This window comes from Oncorhynchus gorbuscha, linkage group LG15 (genome assembly GCF_021184085.1).
Source record: "Oncorhynchus gorbuscha isolate QuinsamMale2020 ecotype Even-year linkage group LG15, OgorEven_v1.0, whole genome shotgun sequence".
Taxonomy (NCBI): domain Eukaryota; kingdom Metazoa; phylum Chordata; class Actinopteri; order Salmoniformes; family Salmonidae; genus Oncorhynchus; species Oncorhynchus gorbuscha.
This window is the reverse complement of record NC_060187.1, coordinates 72,184,266-72,203,138: the sequence shown is the minus strand read 5'-3', so window position 1 is coordinate 72,203,138 and position 18,873 is coordinate 72,184,266. Positions and strand designations below refer to the sequence as shown.

Sequence of the window (18,873 nt, the reverse complement as noted above, 5' to 3'; positions counted from 1 at the left end):
CACTACTCTCACTCCTCTCACTACTCTCATTACTCTCACTACTCTCACTCGTCTCACTACTCTCATTACTCTCACTGCTATCACTTCTCTCACTACTCTCATTACTCTCACTACTCTCATTACTCTCACTACTCTCATTACTCTCACTACTCTCATTACTCTCACTACTCTCATTACTCTCACTACTCTCATTACTCTCATTACTCTCATTACTCTCACTGCTATCACTTCTCTCACTACTTTCATTACTCACTACTCTCACTAGTCTCACTACTCTCATTACTCTCACTACTCTCACTCGTCTCACTACTCTCATTACTCTCACTGCTATCACTTCTCTCACTACTCTCATTACTCTCACTACTCTCATTACTCTCACTACTCTCATTACTCTCACTACTCTCATTACTCTCACTACTCTCATTACTCTCATTACTCTCATTACTCTCATTACTCTCATTACTCTCATTACTCTCATTACTCTCACTACTCTCATTACTCTCACTACTCTCACTACTCTCATTACTCTCACTACTCTCATTACTCTCATTACTCTCACTACTCTCATTACTCTCACTGCTATCACTTCTCTCACTACTCATTACTCTCATTACTCTCATTACTCTCACTACTCTCATTACTCTCACTACTCTCATTACTCTCACTACTCTCATTACTCTCACTACTATTACTCTCACTACTCTCATTACTCTCACTACTCTCACTACTCTCATTACTCTCACTACTCTCATTACTCTCATTACTCTCACTACTCTCATTACTCTTACTGCTATCACTTCTCTCACTACTCTCATTACTCTCACTACTCTCATTACTCTCACTACTCTCATTACTCTCATTACTCTCATTACTCTCATTACTCTCATTACTCTCACTACTCTCACTCGTCTCACTACTCTCATTACTCTCACTACTATCGCTGCTCTCACTGCTCTCACTATTCTCACTACTATCATTACTGTCACTACTCTCACTGATATCACTACTCTCACTAGTCTCATTACTATCACTACTATCAGACTATCACTATTATCACAATATCTCTACTCTCACTGCTCTGACTCTGTACCACACCATCTGCCTCCGACAGAGCTGTGCACCTACCAAACAACGCAGGCCAAGGGAATCTTCTGGGATGGCACCTGGGCACAGGGAGTGAGAGAGAGGTGATAGCCTTTCACCCCAACACACACACGCGTACACGCACACACACACACACGCACGCACGCACGCACGCACGCACGCACACACACACACACACACACACACACACACACACACACACACACACACACACACACACACACACACACACACACACACACACACACACACACACACACACACACACACACACACACACACACACACACACACACACACACACACACACACACACACACACACACACACACACACACACAGACCTCAGGCTACCCAGTGAGTGCTGAGAAACAACCTGTCCCTTCATTGCATTACTCTTTCAATTCAGCCTTTAATGAAAATGGCTATACTGGACTATGGGAGGAAATTACATTGGAGCAATGGATGACCAAGCCCTTAGATTCACCCTCCTCTCCCCTTTGCTCCCTGCCTCTTTTCCTCCACTTTCACACACTTTCTCTCTCACTAACACAAAGGCTCAGCCAGAACATCTTTAAAGATTGCATTTGCTTTATAGATAATTTCCCTAATTAGCCCGCACAAGATTTAATTAAAAGCCCTCTTTGTGAGCAATGTGTTGAGGGCTAGAGTACGGAGGCGGGGCGAGAGGAGGAGGCAATATCGTGTGATGAAAACAGAGAAACAAAGTTTCCATTGTTCTGTCCTACTTCAGTCCAGCAGGATTTATCACTCCTCCCACCAGTTATGGGAGTAGTGAGAGTGGTGACAATAGAGCGAGTTGAAAGTTATTGATAGTAGTGAGAGTAGTGATAGAAGTGAGAGTAGTGAAAGCATTGTGCGTAGTGAGAGTAGTGAGCGTGGTGAGAGTAATGACAGTAGTGAGAGTGGTGATATTAGTGAGAGTTGTATAGGTAGTGAAAGTAGTGATAGTAGTGAGAATAGTGAGATTAGTGATAGCAGTGAGAGTAATCAGAGTAATGAGAGTAATGGGAGTGGTGAGAGTAGTGATAGTAGTGAGGGTGTTGATAGTAGTGATAGTAGTGAGAGTAGTGAAAGCATTGTGAGTAGTGAGAGTAGTGAGCGTGGTAAGAGTAATGATAGTAGTGAGAATAGTGAGAGTAGTGAGAGTAGTGAACGTAGTAATAGTAGTGAGAGCAGTGAGAGTAGTGAGAGTAGTGAACGTAGTAATAGTAGTGAGAGCAGTGAGTAGTGATAGTGGTGAGAGAAGTGACAGGTGTGATAGTAGTGAGAGTGGTGAGAGTAGTGAGGGTGGTGAGAGAAGTGAGAGTAGCGATAACAGTGAAAGTAGTGAATGTAGTGAGAGGAGAGTTGAGAGTTGTGAGGGTAGTGATAGTAGTGAGAGTAGTGAGAGTTGTGAGAGTAGTGATATTCATGATAGTGAGAGTAGTGATATTAGTGAGTGTATAAAGAGTGGTGAGAGTAGTGAGAGTAGTGATAGAAGTGAGAGAAATGATAGCAGTGAGAGTGGTGATATTAGTGAGAGTTGTAAAGGTGTTGAAAGTAGTGACATAAGTAATAGTAGTGATAGTAGTGAGAGTGGTGATATTAGTGAGAGTTGTAAAGGTGTTGAAAGTAGTGACATAAGTAATAGTAGTGATAGTAGTGAGAGAAGTGACAGTAGTGATGGTAGTGAAAGTAATGAAAGCAATGTGAGTAATGAGATTGGTGAGAGTAGTGAGAGTAGTGAGGGTGTTGATAGTAGTGAGAGTAGTGAGAGTTGTGAAAATAATGATAGTAATGAGAGCAGAGAGAGTAGTGAGAGTGGTAATAGTAGTGAGAGAAGTGATAGTAGTGAGAGTGGTAATAGTAGTGAGAGAAGTGATAGTAGTGAGAGAAGTGATAGTAGTGAGAGTGGTAATAGTAGTGAGAGAAGTGATAGTAGTGAGAGTGGTAATAGTAGTGAGAGAAGTGATACTAGTGAGAGACGTTACCGTTGTGATAGTAGTGAGAGTGTTGAGTGTAACACTGTTAGTGAGAGTAGTAATGTTAGTGAGAGTTGTTAAGGTAGTGATAGTAGTGAGAGTCGTGATATTAGTGAGAGTAATGACAGTAGTGATATTAGTGAGAGTAGTGATAGAAGTGATAGATATGTTAGTAGTGAGAGTAGTGAGTGTAGTGAGAGTAATGATAGTAGTGAGAGTGATGATATTAGAGAGAGTTGTAAAGGTAGGGAAAGTAGTTTAGTGATAGTAGTGATAGTAGTGTAGTGAGAGTATTAAAGTTTTGAGATAAGTGAGAGTAGTGAGAGCAATGAGAGGAGTGAGAGTAGTGATAGTAGTGAGGGTGGTGAGAGTCATGAGAGTAGTGAGAGTGTTTAGAGCAGTGAGAGTAGTGATAGTAGTGAGAGGAGCAGTGCGAGTTTTGAGAGAATGTATATTAGTGATAATAGTGAGAGTAGTGATTGTAGTGAGAGTAGTGAGGGTGTTGATAGTAGTGAGAGTAGTGAGAGTTGTGAAAATAATGATAGTAATGAGAGCAGAGAGAGTAGTGAGAGTGGTAATAGTAGTGACATAAGTAATAGTAGTGATAGTAGTGAGAGAAGTGACAGTAGTGATGGTAGTGAAAGTAATGAAAGCAATGTGAGTAATGAGATTGGTGAGAGTAGTGAGAGTAGTGAGGGTGTTGATAGTAGTGAGAGTAGTGAGAGTTGTGAAAATAATGATAGTAATGAGAGCAGAGAGTAGTGAGAGTGGTAATAGTAGTGAGAGAAGTGATAGTAGTGAGAGTGGTAATAGTAGTGAGAGAAGTGATAGTAGTGAGAGAAGTGATAGTAGTGAGAGAAGTGATAGTAGTGAGAGTGGTAATAGTAGTGAGAGAAGTGATAGTAGTGAGAGTAGTGAGAGTTGTGAAAATAATGATAGTAATGAGAGCAGAGAGAGTAGTGAGAGTGGTAATAGTAGTGAGAGAAGTGATAGTAGTGAGAGTGGTAATAGTAGTGAGAGAAGTGATAGTAGTGAGAGAAGTGATAGTAGTGAGAGAAGTGATAGTAGTGAGAGAAGTGATAGTAGTGAGAGTGGTAATAGTAGTGAGAGAAGTGATAGTAGTGAGATAAGTGATAGTAGTGAGAGAAGTGATAGTAGTGAGAGAAGTGATAGTAGTGAGAGTGGTAATAGTAGTGAGAGAAGTGATAGTAGTGAGAGTGGTAATAGTAGTGAGAGTGGTAATTGTAGTGAGAGAAGTGATAGTAGTGAGAGAAGTGATAGTAGTGAGAGTGGTAATAGTAGTGAGAGAAGTGATAGTAGTGAGAGACGTTACAGTTGTGATAGTAGTGAGAGTGTTGAGTGTAACACTGTTAGTGAGAGTAGTAATGTTAGTGAGAGTTGTTAAGGTAGTGATAGTAGTGTGAGTCGTGATATTAGTGAGAGTAATGGCAGTAGTGATATTAGTGAGAGTAGTGATAGAAGTGATAGATATGTTAGTAGTGAGAGTAGTGAGTGTAGTGAGAGTAATGATAGTAGTGAGAGTGATGATATTAGAGAGAGTTGTAAAGGTAGGGAAAGTAGTTTAGTGATAGTAGTGATAGTAGTGTAGTGAGAGTATTAAAGTATTGAGAGAAGTGAGAGTAGTGAGAGCAATGAGAGGAGTGAGAGTAGTGATAGTAGTGAGGGTGGTGAGAGTCATGAGAGTAGTGAGAGTGTTTAGAGCAGTGAGAGTAGTGATAGTAGTGAAAGTAGCGAGGGTAGTGACAGTAGTGATTTTAGTGAGAGTGTTGGCCGTAGTGGCAGTAATAGTAGTTAGAGTAGTGATATTAGTGAGAGTAGTGATGGTAGTGATAGTGGTGAGGGTAATGATAGTAATGAGAGCATTAATAGTTGTGATAATATTGAGATAGTGAAAGTAGTGAGGGTAGTGACAGTAGTGATTTTAGTGAGAGTGTTGGCCGTAGTGGCAGTAATGATAGCAATGAGAGTAGTGATAGTACTGAGAGTGATGAGGGTAGTGATAGTAGTGAACGTAGTGATAGTAGTGAGAGTAGTGATAGTAGTTAGAGTAGTGATGGTAGTGATTGTGATGAGTAGTGAGGGTAACGATAATACTGCGAGAGTTGATAGTTGTGAAAACAGTGAGAGTAGTGTTAGTAGTGAGAGTAATGGTAGTAGTGAGAGTAGTGATATTAGTGATATTACTGTAGGTAATGAGAGTAATGATAGTAGTGAGAGTAATGCCAGACCCACTGGCTCCAGGTCATCTACAAGTCCATGCTAGGTAAAGCTCCGCCTTATCTCAGTTCACTGGTCACGATGGCAACACCCATCCGTAGCACGCGCTCCAGCAGGTGTATCTCACGGATCATCCCTAAAGCCAACACCTCATTTGGCCGCCTTTCGTTCCAGTACTCTGCTGCCTGTGACTGGAAGGAATTGCAAAAATCGCTGAAGTTGGAGACTTTTATCTCCCTCACCAACTTCAAACATCAGCTATCCGAGCAGCTAACCGATCGCTGCAGCTGTACATAGTCTATAGGTAAATAGCCCACCCATTTTCACCTACCTCATTCCCATACTGTTTTTATACTGTTTTTATTTATTTACTTTTCTGCTCTTTTGCACACCAATATCTCTACCTGTACATGACCATCTGATCATTTATCACTCCAGTGTTAATCTGCAAAATTGTATTATTCGCCTACCTCCTCATGCCTTTTGCACACATTGTATATAGACTGCCCATTTTTTTCTACTGTGTTATTGACTTGCTAATTGTTTACTCCATGTGTAACTCTGTGTTGTCTGTTCACACTGCTATGCTTTATCTTGGCCAGGTCGCAGTTGCAAATGAGAACTTGTTCTCAACTAGCCTACCTGGTTAAATAAAGGTGAAATAAAATAATATATATATTTTTTTAATGATAGTAGTGAGAGTAGTGAGAGTAGTGATAATAGTGAGAGTAGTGATAGTAGTGAGAGTAATGAGAGTAATGTGAGTAATGAGAGTAGTGTGGGTGTTGATAGTAGTGATAGTAGTGAGATGCAGAGAGCGTAGTGATAGTAGTGAGAGTGGTGAGAGTAATGAGAGTAGCGAGAGTAGTGATAGTAGTGAGGGTGGTGAGATTATTGAGAGTAGCGATAGCAGTGAGAGTAGTGAATTTAGTGAGAAGAGAAGTGAGAGTTGTGAGGGTAGTGATAGTGGTAAGAGTAGTGAGAGTATTGAGAGTAGTGATAGTTGTGAGAGTAGTGATAGTTGTGATAGTAGTGAGAGTAGTGAGAGCAGTGATATTAGTGAGAGTGATGAGAGTAATGAGAGTGGTGAGAGTAGTGTGAGTACTGACAGTAGCTATAGTATTTAGAGTAGTTATAGTGTGATAGTTGTGAGAGTGGTGAGGGTGGTGATAGTTCTGAAAATTGTGAGAGTAGTGATATTAGTGAGAGGAATGAGAGTAAAGATAGAAGTGAGTGTAGTGTGGATGGTGAGAGCAGTGATAGTAGTGATAATGGTGAGATTGGTGAGAGTAGTGATAGTAGTGAGAGTTGTGATTGTAGTGAGTGGTGATAGTGGTGAGAGTAGTGAAAGTAGTGAGAGTTGTGATATTAGTTAGAGTTGTAAAGGTAGTGATAGTAGTGAGAGTAGTGATATTAGAGGGATTCATGAGGGGAATGATAGTAGTGATATTGTGATAGTAGTGAGAGTAATGAGAGTTGTGCGAGTAGTGAGAGTACTGAGTGTAGGAATAGCAGTGATAATAATTATAGTGTGATATTAATGAGAGTGGTGAAGGTGGTGACAATTCTGAAAATATTGGGAGTAGTGATATAGTGAGAGGAATGAGAGTAAAGATAGAAGTGAGAGTAGTTCAGATTGTGTGAGTAGTGAAAGTAGTGATAGTAGTGATAGTGATGAGATTGGTGAGAGTCGTGATAGTAGTGATAGTAGTGATAGTAGTGAGATTTGTAATATTAGTGAGAGTTGTGAGGGTAGTGATAGTAGTGATAGAATGAGTGTTCATAGTAGTGAGAGTATACATAGTAGTGAGAGTAGTGAGAGTGGTGAGAGTAGTGATATTAGTGAAAGTAATGAGAGTAATGATAGTAGTGATGATTGTGGGAGTATTCAGGGTGGTGAGAGTGGTGATTTTAGTGAGAGTTGTAAAGGTAGTGATCGTAGTGAGAGTATCAATATTAGTGAGAGTAATGATAGTAGTGAGAGTAGTGATTATTTTGAGAGTAGTGAGACTATTGAGGGTGGTGAGAGTAGTGATACTAGTGAGAGTAGTGATTTTAGAGAGAGGTGTAAATGTAGTGATAGTAGTGAGAGTAGCGATATTAGTGAGAGAAATTAGTGTAATGATAGTCGTGAGAGTAGTGAGAGTAGTAATTATATTGAGAGTAGTGAGAGTATTGAGGGTGGTGAGATTATTGATAGTAGTGAGAGCAGTTAGAATGGTGAGAGTGGTGAGAGGAGTGATAGTAGTGAGAATCGTGAGAGTAGTGATAGTAATGAGAGTATTGAGTAGTGATATTAGTGAGAGTTGTAAAGGCAGTGATAGTAGTGAGAGTAGTGATATTAGTGATAGTAGTGATAGCATTGAGAGTAATGATAGTGGTGACAGTAGTGAGAATAGTGATTGTAGTGAGAGTAGTTATGGTGGTGAGATTAGTGATAGTAGTGAGAGCAGTGAGGGTGGTGAGAGTTCTGATCATAGTGAAAGTGGTGATAGTTGTGGGAGTGCTTAGAGTTGGGAGTGTAGTGAGAATAGTGAGCGTAGTGATGTTAATGAGAGTAAAGATAGAAATGAGAGTAGTGAGGAGTAGTTATAAGTTGTGAGGGTAGTCATAGTAGTTATAGCAGTGATAGTAGTTAGGGTGGTGAGAGTAGCGCAAGTGGTAAGATTAATGATATTAGTGAGAGTAATGAGTGTGATGAGAGTAATGAGAATAGTGAGAGAAGTGATAGTAGTGATAGTAATGAGAGTAGTGAGAGGAGTGTTCGAAGTGATAGAAGTGAGAGTAATGATAGTAGTGAGAGTGGTGAAATTAGTGAGTTGTAAAGGTGGTGGTAGTAGTGAGAGTAACAATATTAGTAAGAGAAATTAGAGTAATGATAGTAGTGAGAGTAGTGATTATATTGAGAGTAGTGAGAGTATTGAGTGTGGTGAGAGTAGTGAGAGTAGTGCGAATGGTGAGAGTGGTGAGAGGAGTGATAGTAGCGAGAATAGTGAGAGTAGTGATAGTAATGAGAGTATTCAGTAGTGATAGCAGTAGTAATGAGAGTAGGTAGTTGTGAGAGAAGTTATTTAGCAATATTTGTGAGAGTAGTGAAGGTGGAGATAGTAGTTATGGTAGAGTGGGTAGTGATATTCTTGAGAATAAAGATAGTAGTGAGAGTGCAGAGAGTAATAATAGTAGTTAGAGTAGTGAGAGTAGTGAGGGTGGGGAGAGTAGTGAGAGAAGTGAGAGTTGTGATAGTAATGAGAGTAGTGAGAGTAGTGAGAGAAGGGATGGAAGTGAGAGTTGTGAGAGTATTGAGAGTAATGATAGTAGAGAGAGAAGTGATAGTTGTGAGAGTTGTGATAGTATTGAGAGCAGTGAGGGTATTTAAACAATATATTTTTAATTTATTTCACCTTTATTTAACCAGGTAGGTTAGTTGAGAACAAGTTCTCATTTGCAACTGCGACCTGGCCAAGATAAGGCAAAGCAGTTCAACACACAACAATGCAGAATTACACATGGAATAAACAAATTTACATGTGCAAGTGAGGTAGGACAAGGTAGGTAAGGCAATAAATAGGCCAAGGTGGCAAAGTAATTACAATATAGCAATTAAAAACTGGAATGGTAGGATGTGCTGAAGATGACAGTGCAAGTTGAGATACTGGGGTGCAAAGGAGCAAGATAAATAAATAAATACAGTATAGGGATGAGGTAGATTGGATGGGCTATTTACAGATGAGCTATGTACAGGTGCAGTCACCTGTGAGCTGCTCTGACAGCTGGTGCTTTATTAAAGTGTACAGATATTTGGGTGTGTGGGTTGATGATAAACTGAGCTTCACTGTGCATGTAGAGAACTTGATAAGGAAGTTCAAGCTGAAAATAGGATTTTATTCCCGGCATAAAGCTTGTTTTTCTTTTGAGGCCAGGAAGGAGCTGGTACGATGTACTTTGCTGTCGGTTGCTGTCGGTTATATATATGCAGGCCTCAGCCACTACCCCGAGAGCACTTGATTCAGTGTATCATGCAGCCCTCAGGTTCATTACAAATCAGAAACGTCTAACACATCATCATGATCTCTACAGCGCTGTTGGCTGGTCGTCATTGACCTTGCGTTGACTTAACCTGTTACTCCTACCCCCTACTTTTTCGAACATTCTGTTAAAAATTGCGCAACATTTCAGCGTCCTGCTGCTCATGCCAGGAATATAGTATATGCATATGATTAGTATGTGTGGATAGAAAACACTCAGACGTTTATAAAACTGGTTAAATCATGGCTGTGACTATAACAGAACGTGCGTTTAATTGAAAAGTGCAGGAAAATCTGATCACTAAAAATGGAAAAATATATCCATGCGCGACTTGAACCCATTGATAAAGGTGAACCACATTTAATGGGGCTGAGGTTGCAATACCTACAGCTTCCACACAATGTCTAGAGTCTTGTCATTTGCCTACTATTTGTTTCTTGGTCAAACAGACGCAAGGCAGCGCAGTTCTTCCGGTCTCCTACCGGATATTTTGGTTGAGATTTACCCGGACATTATTTTCAGACGGACATCGCCTCGTGATCAATTTAATCGCTTATTAACGTTTACTAATACCTAAAGTTGCATTACAAAAGTTTTCGAAGTGTTTTGTGAAAGTTTATCGTCAACTTTTTTAATTAAAAAAATGACGTTACGTTATAAGACGCTATTTTTTTCGTTTATCACACAGTCTTCATAGATCGATATCTAGGCTATATATGGACCGATTTAATCGAAAAAAAGACCCAGTAGTGATGTTTATGGGACATCTAGGACTGCCAACAAAGAAGATGGTCAAAGGTAATGAATGTTTTATATTTTATTTGTGCGGTTTGTGTAGCGACGACTATGCTAATTATTTTGTTTACGTCCCCTGCGGGTCTTTTGGTGTGTTACATGCTATCAGATAATAGCTTCTCATGCTTTCGCCAAAAAGCATTTAAAAAATCTGACTTGTTGCCTGGATTCACAACGAGTGTAGCTTTAATTCAATACCCTGCATGTGTATTTTAATGAACGTTTGAGTTTTAACTAGTACTATTAGCATTTAGCGTAGCGCATTTGCATTTCCAGATATCTAGATGGGACGCCTGTGTGTCAGGTAGGAGCAAGAGTTAAACACTGGTATACACGGATTTATAAGGCCATATTGGGTAAAATGCCATTTTATCTCTGTTCTTTTTTAGTCAGGTCAGTAAATAAATATCAATTACGGTCCCAATCTGATTTGTTTCTAACAGTACCAAAAATTAGAACAGGTCATGGTAGAAATAGTTTTAGTTACTTCGCTCCGTGGTCCTCGAATTCTCTCTTGAACATTTTAAAATGTGATGATCTAGTTTTGTTGGTGGAGTTTAAACACTTGATCGATGTATATATCATAGACGATTTGTTGTACTGAATGTGTGTTATTGTTTTGTTTAATGGTGTGTTAGTGTATGTAAGTTGTTTTGTCTGAAACGTTGTTCCCTCTCTGCTGCTATTGGACCAGGTCTCTCTTGGAAAAGAGATGTTATCTCAATGAGAAAAAATAAAATACAAAATAAAAATACTCTCACTACTCTTTCTATTCTCAATACTCTGACTACTCTCAAAAAAAATCACTACTCTCACCACTCAAACTACTATCAGTAATCTAATTTCTCTCACTACTATCACAACTCTCAGTACTATCATTACTCTCACAACTCTCACTTCTCTCACTACTATCTAAACTCTCTCTATTATCACTACTATCAACACTTGCATGACTGTCATCACACTCACCACTCACCACAATCACTACCATCACTACTACAACTACTATCACTACTCTTACTACTATCACTACTCTCACCACCCTCACCACCCTCACTACTATCACTACTCTCATTACTATCATTACTATCACTACTACTCACTACTATCACTACTCTCATTATTATCACAACCCTCACTACTCACTACTATCACTACTCTCATTATTATCACCACTAACAATGCTCTCATTACTATCATTACCCTCACCACTCATCACTCTCAGTACTATCACTACTCTCTCTACTACTATCACTCCTCTCATCACTCTCACCATTCTCACTACTCACCACTCTCACCACTCTCACCACTCTCACCACCCTCACTTCTCTCACTACTCTCCCCACCCCTACTACTCTCAGTACTCTCACTACTATTATTACTCAAATTCCTGTCACTAATATCACTCAACTCATTACTCTCTCTACTCGCACTAGGTAGGTATCCTAGAATGACATTGACCTCATCCCGTCAGTAGAGGATGCCTGGTTATTCTTTAAAAGTGCTTTCCTCACCATCTTAAATAAGAATGCTCCATTCAAAAAATGTAGAACCCGGAATAGATATAGCCCTTGTTTCACTCCAGACCTGTCTGACCTTGACCAGCACATCCTGTGGCGTTCTGCATTAGCATCGAATAGTAACCCCTATTACTAGCCTGTTCAACATCTCTTTCATATAATCTGAGATTCTCATAGACTAGAAAGCTGCCATGGTCATCCCCCTCTTCAAAGGGAGAGACACTCTCGACCCAAACTGCTACAGACCTATATATATTCTACCCTGCCTTTCTAAGGTCTTTAAAAGCCAAGTTAACAAACAGATTACCGACCATTTTGAATCTCACCGTACCTTCTCCCCTATGCAATCTGGTTTCAGAGCTGGTCATGGGTGCACCTCAGCCACGCTCAAGGTCCTAAACAATATCATAGCCGCCATCAATAAAAGACAGTACTGTTCAGCCGCCTTCATCGACCTGACAAAGGCTTTTGACTTTGTCAATCACCGCATTCTTATCGGCACACTCAACAGCCTCGGTTACTCAAATTACTGCCTCGCCTGGTTCACCAACTATTTCTCAGATAGAGTTCAGTGTGTCAAATTGGAGGGCCTGTTGTCCGGACCTCTGGCAGTCTCTATGGGGGTGCCACAGGGTTCAATTCTCGGGATGACTTTTTTCTCTGTATGTATCAATGATGTCGCTCTTGCTGCTGGTTATTCTCTAATGCACCTCTACGCAGACGACACCATTCTGTATACCTCTGGCCCTTCGTTGGACACTGTGTTAACTAACCTCCAGATGAGCTTCAATGCCATACAACTCTCCTTCCGTGGCCTCCAACTGCTCTTAAATGCAAGTTCAACTAAATGCATGCTCTTCAAACGATCGCTGCCTGCACCTGCCCCACCGGTGTGAATAATAAATGTGATCATTTATTTACATATTAGGGTACCTGAGGTTTTATTATAAACGTTGTTTGACTTGTTTGGATACGTGTATTGGTAACGTTTGGGATTCATACTGTATGCATTTTGAAGGAGGGAAACTGGGTGGATTATTGAATGAAGCGCACCAGCTAAAGAGTTTTTATGGATATAAAGAAGGACTTTAACGAACAAAAGGACCATTTTTAATGTCACTGGGACATTTTGGAGTGCCAACAGAATAATATCTTCAAAGGTAAGGCATTTATTATATCGCTATTTCTGACATTTGTGTAGCACCTGCCTGGTTGAAAAATGTTTTTCATGTTTTTGTATGCGGGGCGCTGTCCTTAGAAAATCTCACGGTGTGCTTTCGCCGTAATGCCTTTTTGAAATCTGACACAGCGGCTGGATTAACAAGAAGTTACGCTTTATTTTGATGTATAATACTTGTATTTTCATGAATGTTAAATATGTATTTTTCTGTAATTTGATATTCACGCTCTGCAATTTCACCGGATGTTGGCCAGGTGGGACGCTACCGTCCCACCTGGCCAAGAATAAAACATTGCAACAAAGCATCCTTCATTCATGCTACCAAACATACCCTCGTAAAACTGACCATCCTAACGATCCTCCACTTCGGCGATGTAATTTACAAAATAGCCTCCAACACTCTACTCAACAAATTGGATGCAGTCTATCACAGTGCCATCCATTTTGTCACCAAAGCCCCATATACTACCCATCACTGCGACCTGTATGCTCTCGTTGGCTGGCCCTCACTTCATACTCGTCACCAAACCCACTGGCTCCAGGTCATCTACAAGTCTCTGCTAGGTAAAGCCCCACCTTATCTCAGCTCACTGGTCACCATAGCAGCACCCACCCGTAGCACGCGCTCCCGGTATATCTCACTGTTCACCCCCAAAGCCAGTTCTTCCTTTGGCCGCCTCTCCTTCCAGTTGTCTGCTGCCAATTACTGGAACGAACTGCAAAATTATCTGAAGCTGGAGACTTACCTCCCTCACTAGCTTTGACTTGCTCTACTTCCGGCGCCGACAGAGATGGCCGCCTCGCTTCACGTTCCTAGGAAACTATGCAGTTTTGTGTTTCTTTACGTGTTATTTCTTACATTTGTACCCCAGGTCATCTTAGGTTTCATTACATACAGTCGAGAAGAACTACTGAATATAAGATCAGCGTCAACTCACCATCAGTACGACCAAGAATATGTTTTTCGCGACGCGGATCCTGTGTTCTGCCGTACAAATAGGACAACGGAATGGATCGCATGCAGCGACCCAAAAAAACGACTCCGAAAAAGAGGGAAACGTGGCGGTCTTCTGGTCAGACTCCGGAGACGGGCACAACGTGCACCACTCCCTAGCATTCTTCTTGCCAATGTCCAGTCTCTAGACAACAAGGTTGATGAAATCCGAGCAAGGGTAGCATTCCAGAGGGACATCAGAGACTGTAACGTTCTGTGCTTCAGGGAAACATGGCTCACTGGAGAGACGCTATCCGAAGCGGTGCAGCCAACGGGTTTCGCATCGCGCCGACAGAAACAAACACCTTTCTGGTAAGAAGAGGGGAGGGGGCGTATGCCTTATGGCTAACGAGACATGGTGTGATGAAAGAAACATACAGGAACTCAAATCCTTCTGTTCACCTGATTTAGAATTCCTCACAATCAAATGCAGACCTCATTATCTACCAAGAGAATTCTCTTTGATTATAATCACAGCCGTATATATCCCCCCCAAGCAGACACATCGATGGCTCTGAACAAACTTTATTTAACTCTTTGCAAACTGGAAACAATTTATCCGGAGGCTGCATTCATTGTAGCTGGGGATTTTAACAAGGCTAATCTGAAAACAAGACTCCCTAAATTTTATCAGCATATCGATTGCGGAACCAGGGGTGGAAAAACCTTGGATCATTGTTACTCTAACTTCCGCAACGCATATAAGGCCCTGCCCCGCCCCCCTTTCAGAAAAGCTGACCACGACTCCATTTTGCTGATCCCTGCCTACAGACAGAAACTAAAACTAGAGGCTCCCACGCTGAGGTCTGTCCAACGCTGGTCCGACCAAGCTGACTCCACACTCCAAGACTGCTTCCATCACGTGGACTGGGATATGTTTCGTATTGTGTCAGATAACAACATTGACGAATACGCTGATTCGGTGTGCGAGTTCATTAGAACGTGCGTTGAAGATGTCGTTCCCATAGCAACGATTAAAACATTCCCTAACCAGAAACCGTGGATTGATGGCAGCATTCGCGTGAAACTGAAAGCGCGAACCACTGCTTTTAATCAGGGCAAGGTGTCTGGTAACATGACCGAATACAAAACAGTGCAGCTATTCCCTCCGCAAGGCTATCAAACAAGCTAAGCGTCAGTACAGAGACAAAGTAGAATCTCAATTCAACGGCTCAGACACAAGAGGCATGTGGCAGGGTGTACAGTCAATCACGGACTACAGGAAGAAATCCAGCCCAGTCACGGACCAGGATGTCTTGCTCCCAGGCAGACTAAATAACTTTTTCGCCCGCTTTGAGGACAATACAATGCCACTGACACGGCCTGCAACGAAAACATGCGGTCTCTCCTTCACTGCAGCCGAGGTGAGTAAAACATTTAAACGTGTTAACCCTCGCAAGGCTGCAGGCCTAGACGGCATTCCCAGCCGCGCCCTCAGAGCATGCGCAGACCAGCTGGCCGGTGTGTTTACGGACATATTCAATCAATCTCTATACCAGTCTGCTGTTCCGACATGCTTCAAGAGGGCCACCATTGTTCCTGTTCCCAAGAAAGCTAAGGTAACTGAGCTAAACGACTACCGCCCCGAAGCACTCACTTCCGTCATCATGAAGTGCTTTGAGAGACTAGTCAAGGACCATATCACCTCCACCCTACCTGACACCCTAGACCCACTCCAATTTGCTTACCGCCCAAATAGGTCCACAGACGATGCAATCTCAACCACACTGCACACTGCCCTAACCCATCTGGACAAGAGGAATACCTATGTGAGAATGCTGTTCATCGACTACAGCTTGGCATTTAACACCATAGTATCCTCCAAGCTCGTCATCAAGCTCGAGACCCCGGGTCTCGACCCCGCCCTGTGCAACTGGGTACTGGACGTCCTGACGGGCCGCCCCCAGGTGGTGAGGGTAGGTAACAACATCTCCTCCCCTCTGATCCTCAACACTGGGGCCCCACAAGGGTGCGTTCTAAGCCCTCTCCTGTACTCCCTGTTCACCCACGACTGCGTGGCCACGCACACCTCCAACTCAATCATCAAGTTTGCGGACGACACAACAGTGGTAGGCTTGATTACCAATAACGACGAGACGGCCTACAGGGAGGAGGTGAGGGCCCTCGGAGTGTGGTGTCAGGAAAATAACCTCACACTCAACGTCAACAAAACTAAGGAGATGATTGTGGACTTCAGGAAACAGCAGAGGGAACACCCCCCCTATCCACATCGATGGAAGAGTAGTGGAGAGGGTAGCAAGTTTTAAGTTCCTCGGCATACACATCACAGACAAACTGCATTGGTCCACTCACACAGACAGCATCGTGAAGAAGGCGCAGCAGCGCCTCTTCAACCTCAGGAGGCTGGAGAAATTCGGCTTGTCACCAAAAGCACTCACAAACTTCTACAGATGCACAATCGAGAGCATCCTGGCGGGCTGTATCACCGCCTGGTACGGCAACTGCTCCACCCTCAACCGTAAGGCTCTCCAGAGGGTAGTGAGGTCTGCACAACGCATCACCGGGGGCAAACTACCTGCCCTCCAGGACACCTACACCACCCGATGTTACAGGAAGGCCATAAAGATCACAAGGACATCAACCACCCGAGCCACTGCCTGTTCACCCCGCTATCATCCAGAAGAGAGACTGAAAAACAGCTTCTATCTCAAGGCCATCAGACTGTTAAACAGCCACCACTAACATTGAGTGGCCGCTGCCAACACACTGACACTGACTCAACTCCAGTCACTTTAATAATGGGAATTGATGGGAATGATGTAAATATATCACTAGCCACTTTAAACAATGCTACCTTATATAATGTTACTTAACCTACATTATTAATCTCATATGCATACGTATATACTGTACTCTATATCATCGACTGCATCCTTATGTAATACATGTATCACTAGCCACTTTAACTATGCCATTTTGTTTACATACTCATCTTATATGTATATACTGTACTCGATACCATCTACTGTATCTTGCCTATGCTGCTCTGTACCATCACTCATTCATATATCCTTATGTACATATTCTTTATCCCCTTACACTGTGTATAAGACAGTAGTTTAGGAGTTGTTAGTTAGATTACTTGTTGGTTATTACTGCATTGTCGGAACTAGAATCACAAGCATTTCGCTACACTCGCATTAACATCTGCTAACCATGTATATGTGACAAATAAAATTTGATTTGATTTGATTTGATTTAGTATGTCCAGCCAATGTAACAATGACATGATTTGTAACATGCCTGGCATTTGAAAATACCATGCATTTTGTTTTACCCGAATTTAGAATCAGCTTTAAAACTTACAGATTCTGTTGTATGATAAATGCTTAAATGCTTTTTGGGCATTTTCAAAAGCTAAAGATAAACTACTACCACTTGAATAAAGAACAGTATCATCTGCATAAAAATGAACATCTGCTGTTTCAATAAGATCCCCAATGTTGTTGATACAAAATTAACAACATTAGGCCCAAAATAGAACCTTGCGGATCACCTGAGCACACCTCTATGGACTATGGATTTACAACCATCCGCCATTACACATTGTGTACGATTTGATAGGTAATTTATAAACCAATCTAGAGCATGACCAATAATTCAACAACATTTTAACATTTGCACTAAAACAGCATGGTCCATGGTGTCAAAAGCCTTAAACAAATCAATAAAAACAGACACACAATGTAACTTCTTATCAAGCGCACATTGGATGTCATTTAAAACCTTCAATGTTGCTGAAACAGTGTTGTGACCAGACCTAAAACCTGATTGCATTCCATTTTAGATGTTGTTTTCTTGGATGTAGATCTAGCTGCCTACTAACTAAGGACTCCAGTGCCTTTGACAGTACAGACAATTTTGATATGGGTCGATAGTTGTCAAGTAGCGAGGGATCTCCATCTTTCAGGAGAGGCAGTACAAAAGCAGATTTCCATAACTTAGGGATTTCTAGCGTGAGGTTAAAAATACATCTTAATTAAGGGGGAGCAATGATGTCTGCAGCTAGGTGTAGGAGGTGTGGGTCTTGTTCATCAGGGCCAGGGGATTTTTTTAAATCAATTTCTTTTAGGGCTTTACACACTTCTGAAACAGAGAAGGATGAAAAGGAGAACCTGGTGAAGGAGTGCACAGGGGTGTCAGGTAAATTCATAGAGGGCTCAATTATACCTTTGACCTTTTCAAATAAACTGCCTGCATCTAAAAAATGCTGATTCAAGGCTTTCAGAATGGAGGTTCTCTCAGTTACAATCTGTGTATCGACCAACAATTGTTTGGGAAGCTGTGTATCTTTTTTGCTTCTCCAAACCCTTCACTACAGCGCCAAGTCACATAAAAACATAGAAATAGCATTATAAATATTCACTTACCTTTGATGATATTCACCGGAAGGCAATCCCAGGAATCCCGTTCCACAATAAATGTTTGTTTTGTTCGATAAAGCCATCATTTATGTCCAAATACCTCCTTTTTCTTCTCGCATTTAGCCCAGTAATCAAAATGCTCAATGCGCGATCACTTAGTTCAGACAAAAAGTCCAAAAAAGTTATATTACAGTTCATAGAAACATGTCAAATGATGTATAGAATCAATCTTTAGGATGTTTTTAACATAAATCTTCAATAATGTTTCAACCGGACAATTCCTTTGTCTTCAGGAATTAAAAGGAACCCAGCTAACTCTCACGGTTGCGCGCCTGACTGAGCTCATGGCATCCTGCCAGACACCTGACTCAAACAACTCTTATTTTCTCCCCCTTCACAGTAGAAGCCTGAAACACAGTTCTAAAGACTGTTGACATCTAGTGGAAGCCTTAGAAAGTGCAGTATGACCCCATAGACACTGTATATTGGTTAGGAAATGACTTAAAAAACTAAAATCTCAGATTTCCCACTTCCTGATTAGATTTTCTCTCAGGTTTTTGCCTGCCATATGAGTTCTGTTATACTCACAGACATCATTCAAACAGTTTTAGAAATGTCAGAGTGTTTTCTATCCAAATATACTAAT

The 18,873-nt window shown here is 41.5% G+C and overlaps 1 pseudogene; it reads left to right on the top strand.

Moving 5' to 3' along the window:
• The first annotated feature begins 1,156 nt into the window (after positions 1–1,156).
• On the top strand, positions 1,157–7,838 carry LOC123997317 (annotated as a pseudogene).
• The last annotated feature ends 11,035 nt before the right edge of the window (positions 7,839–18,873 follow it).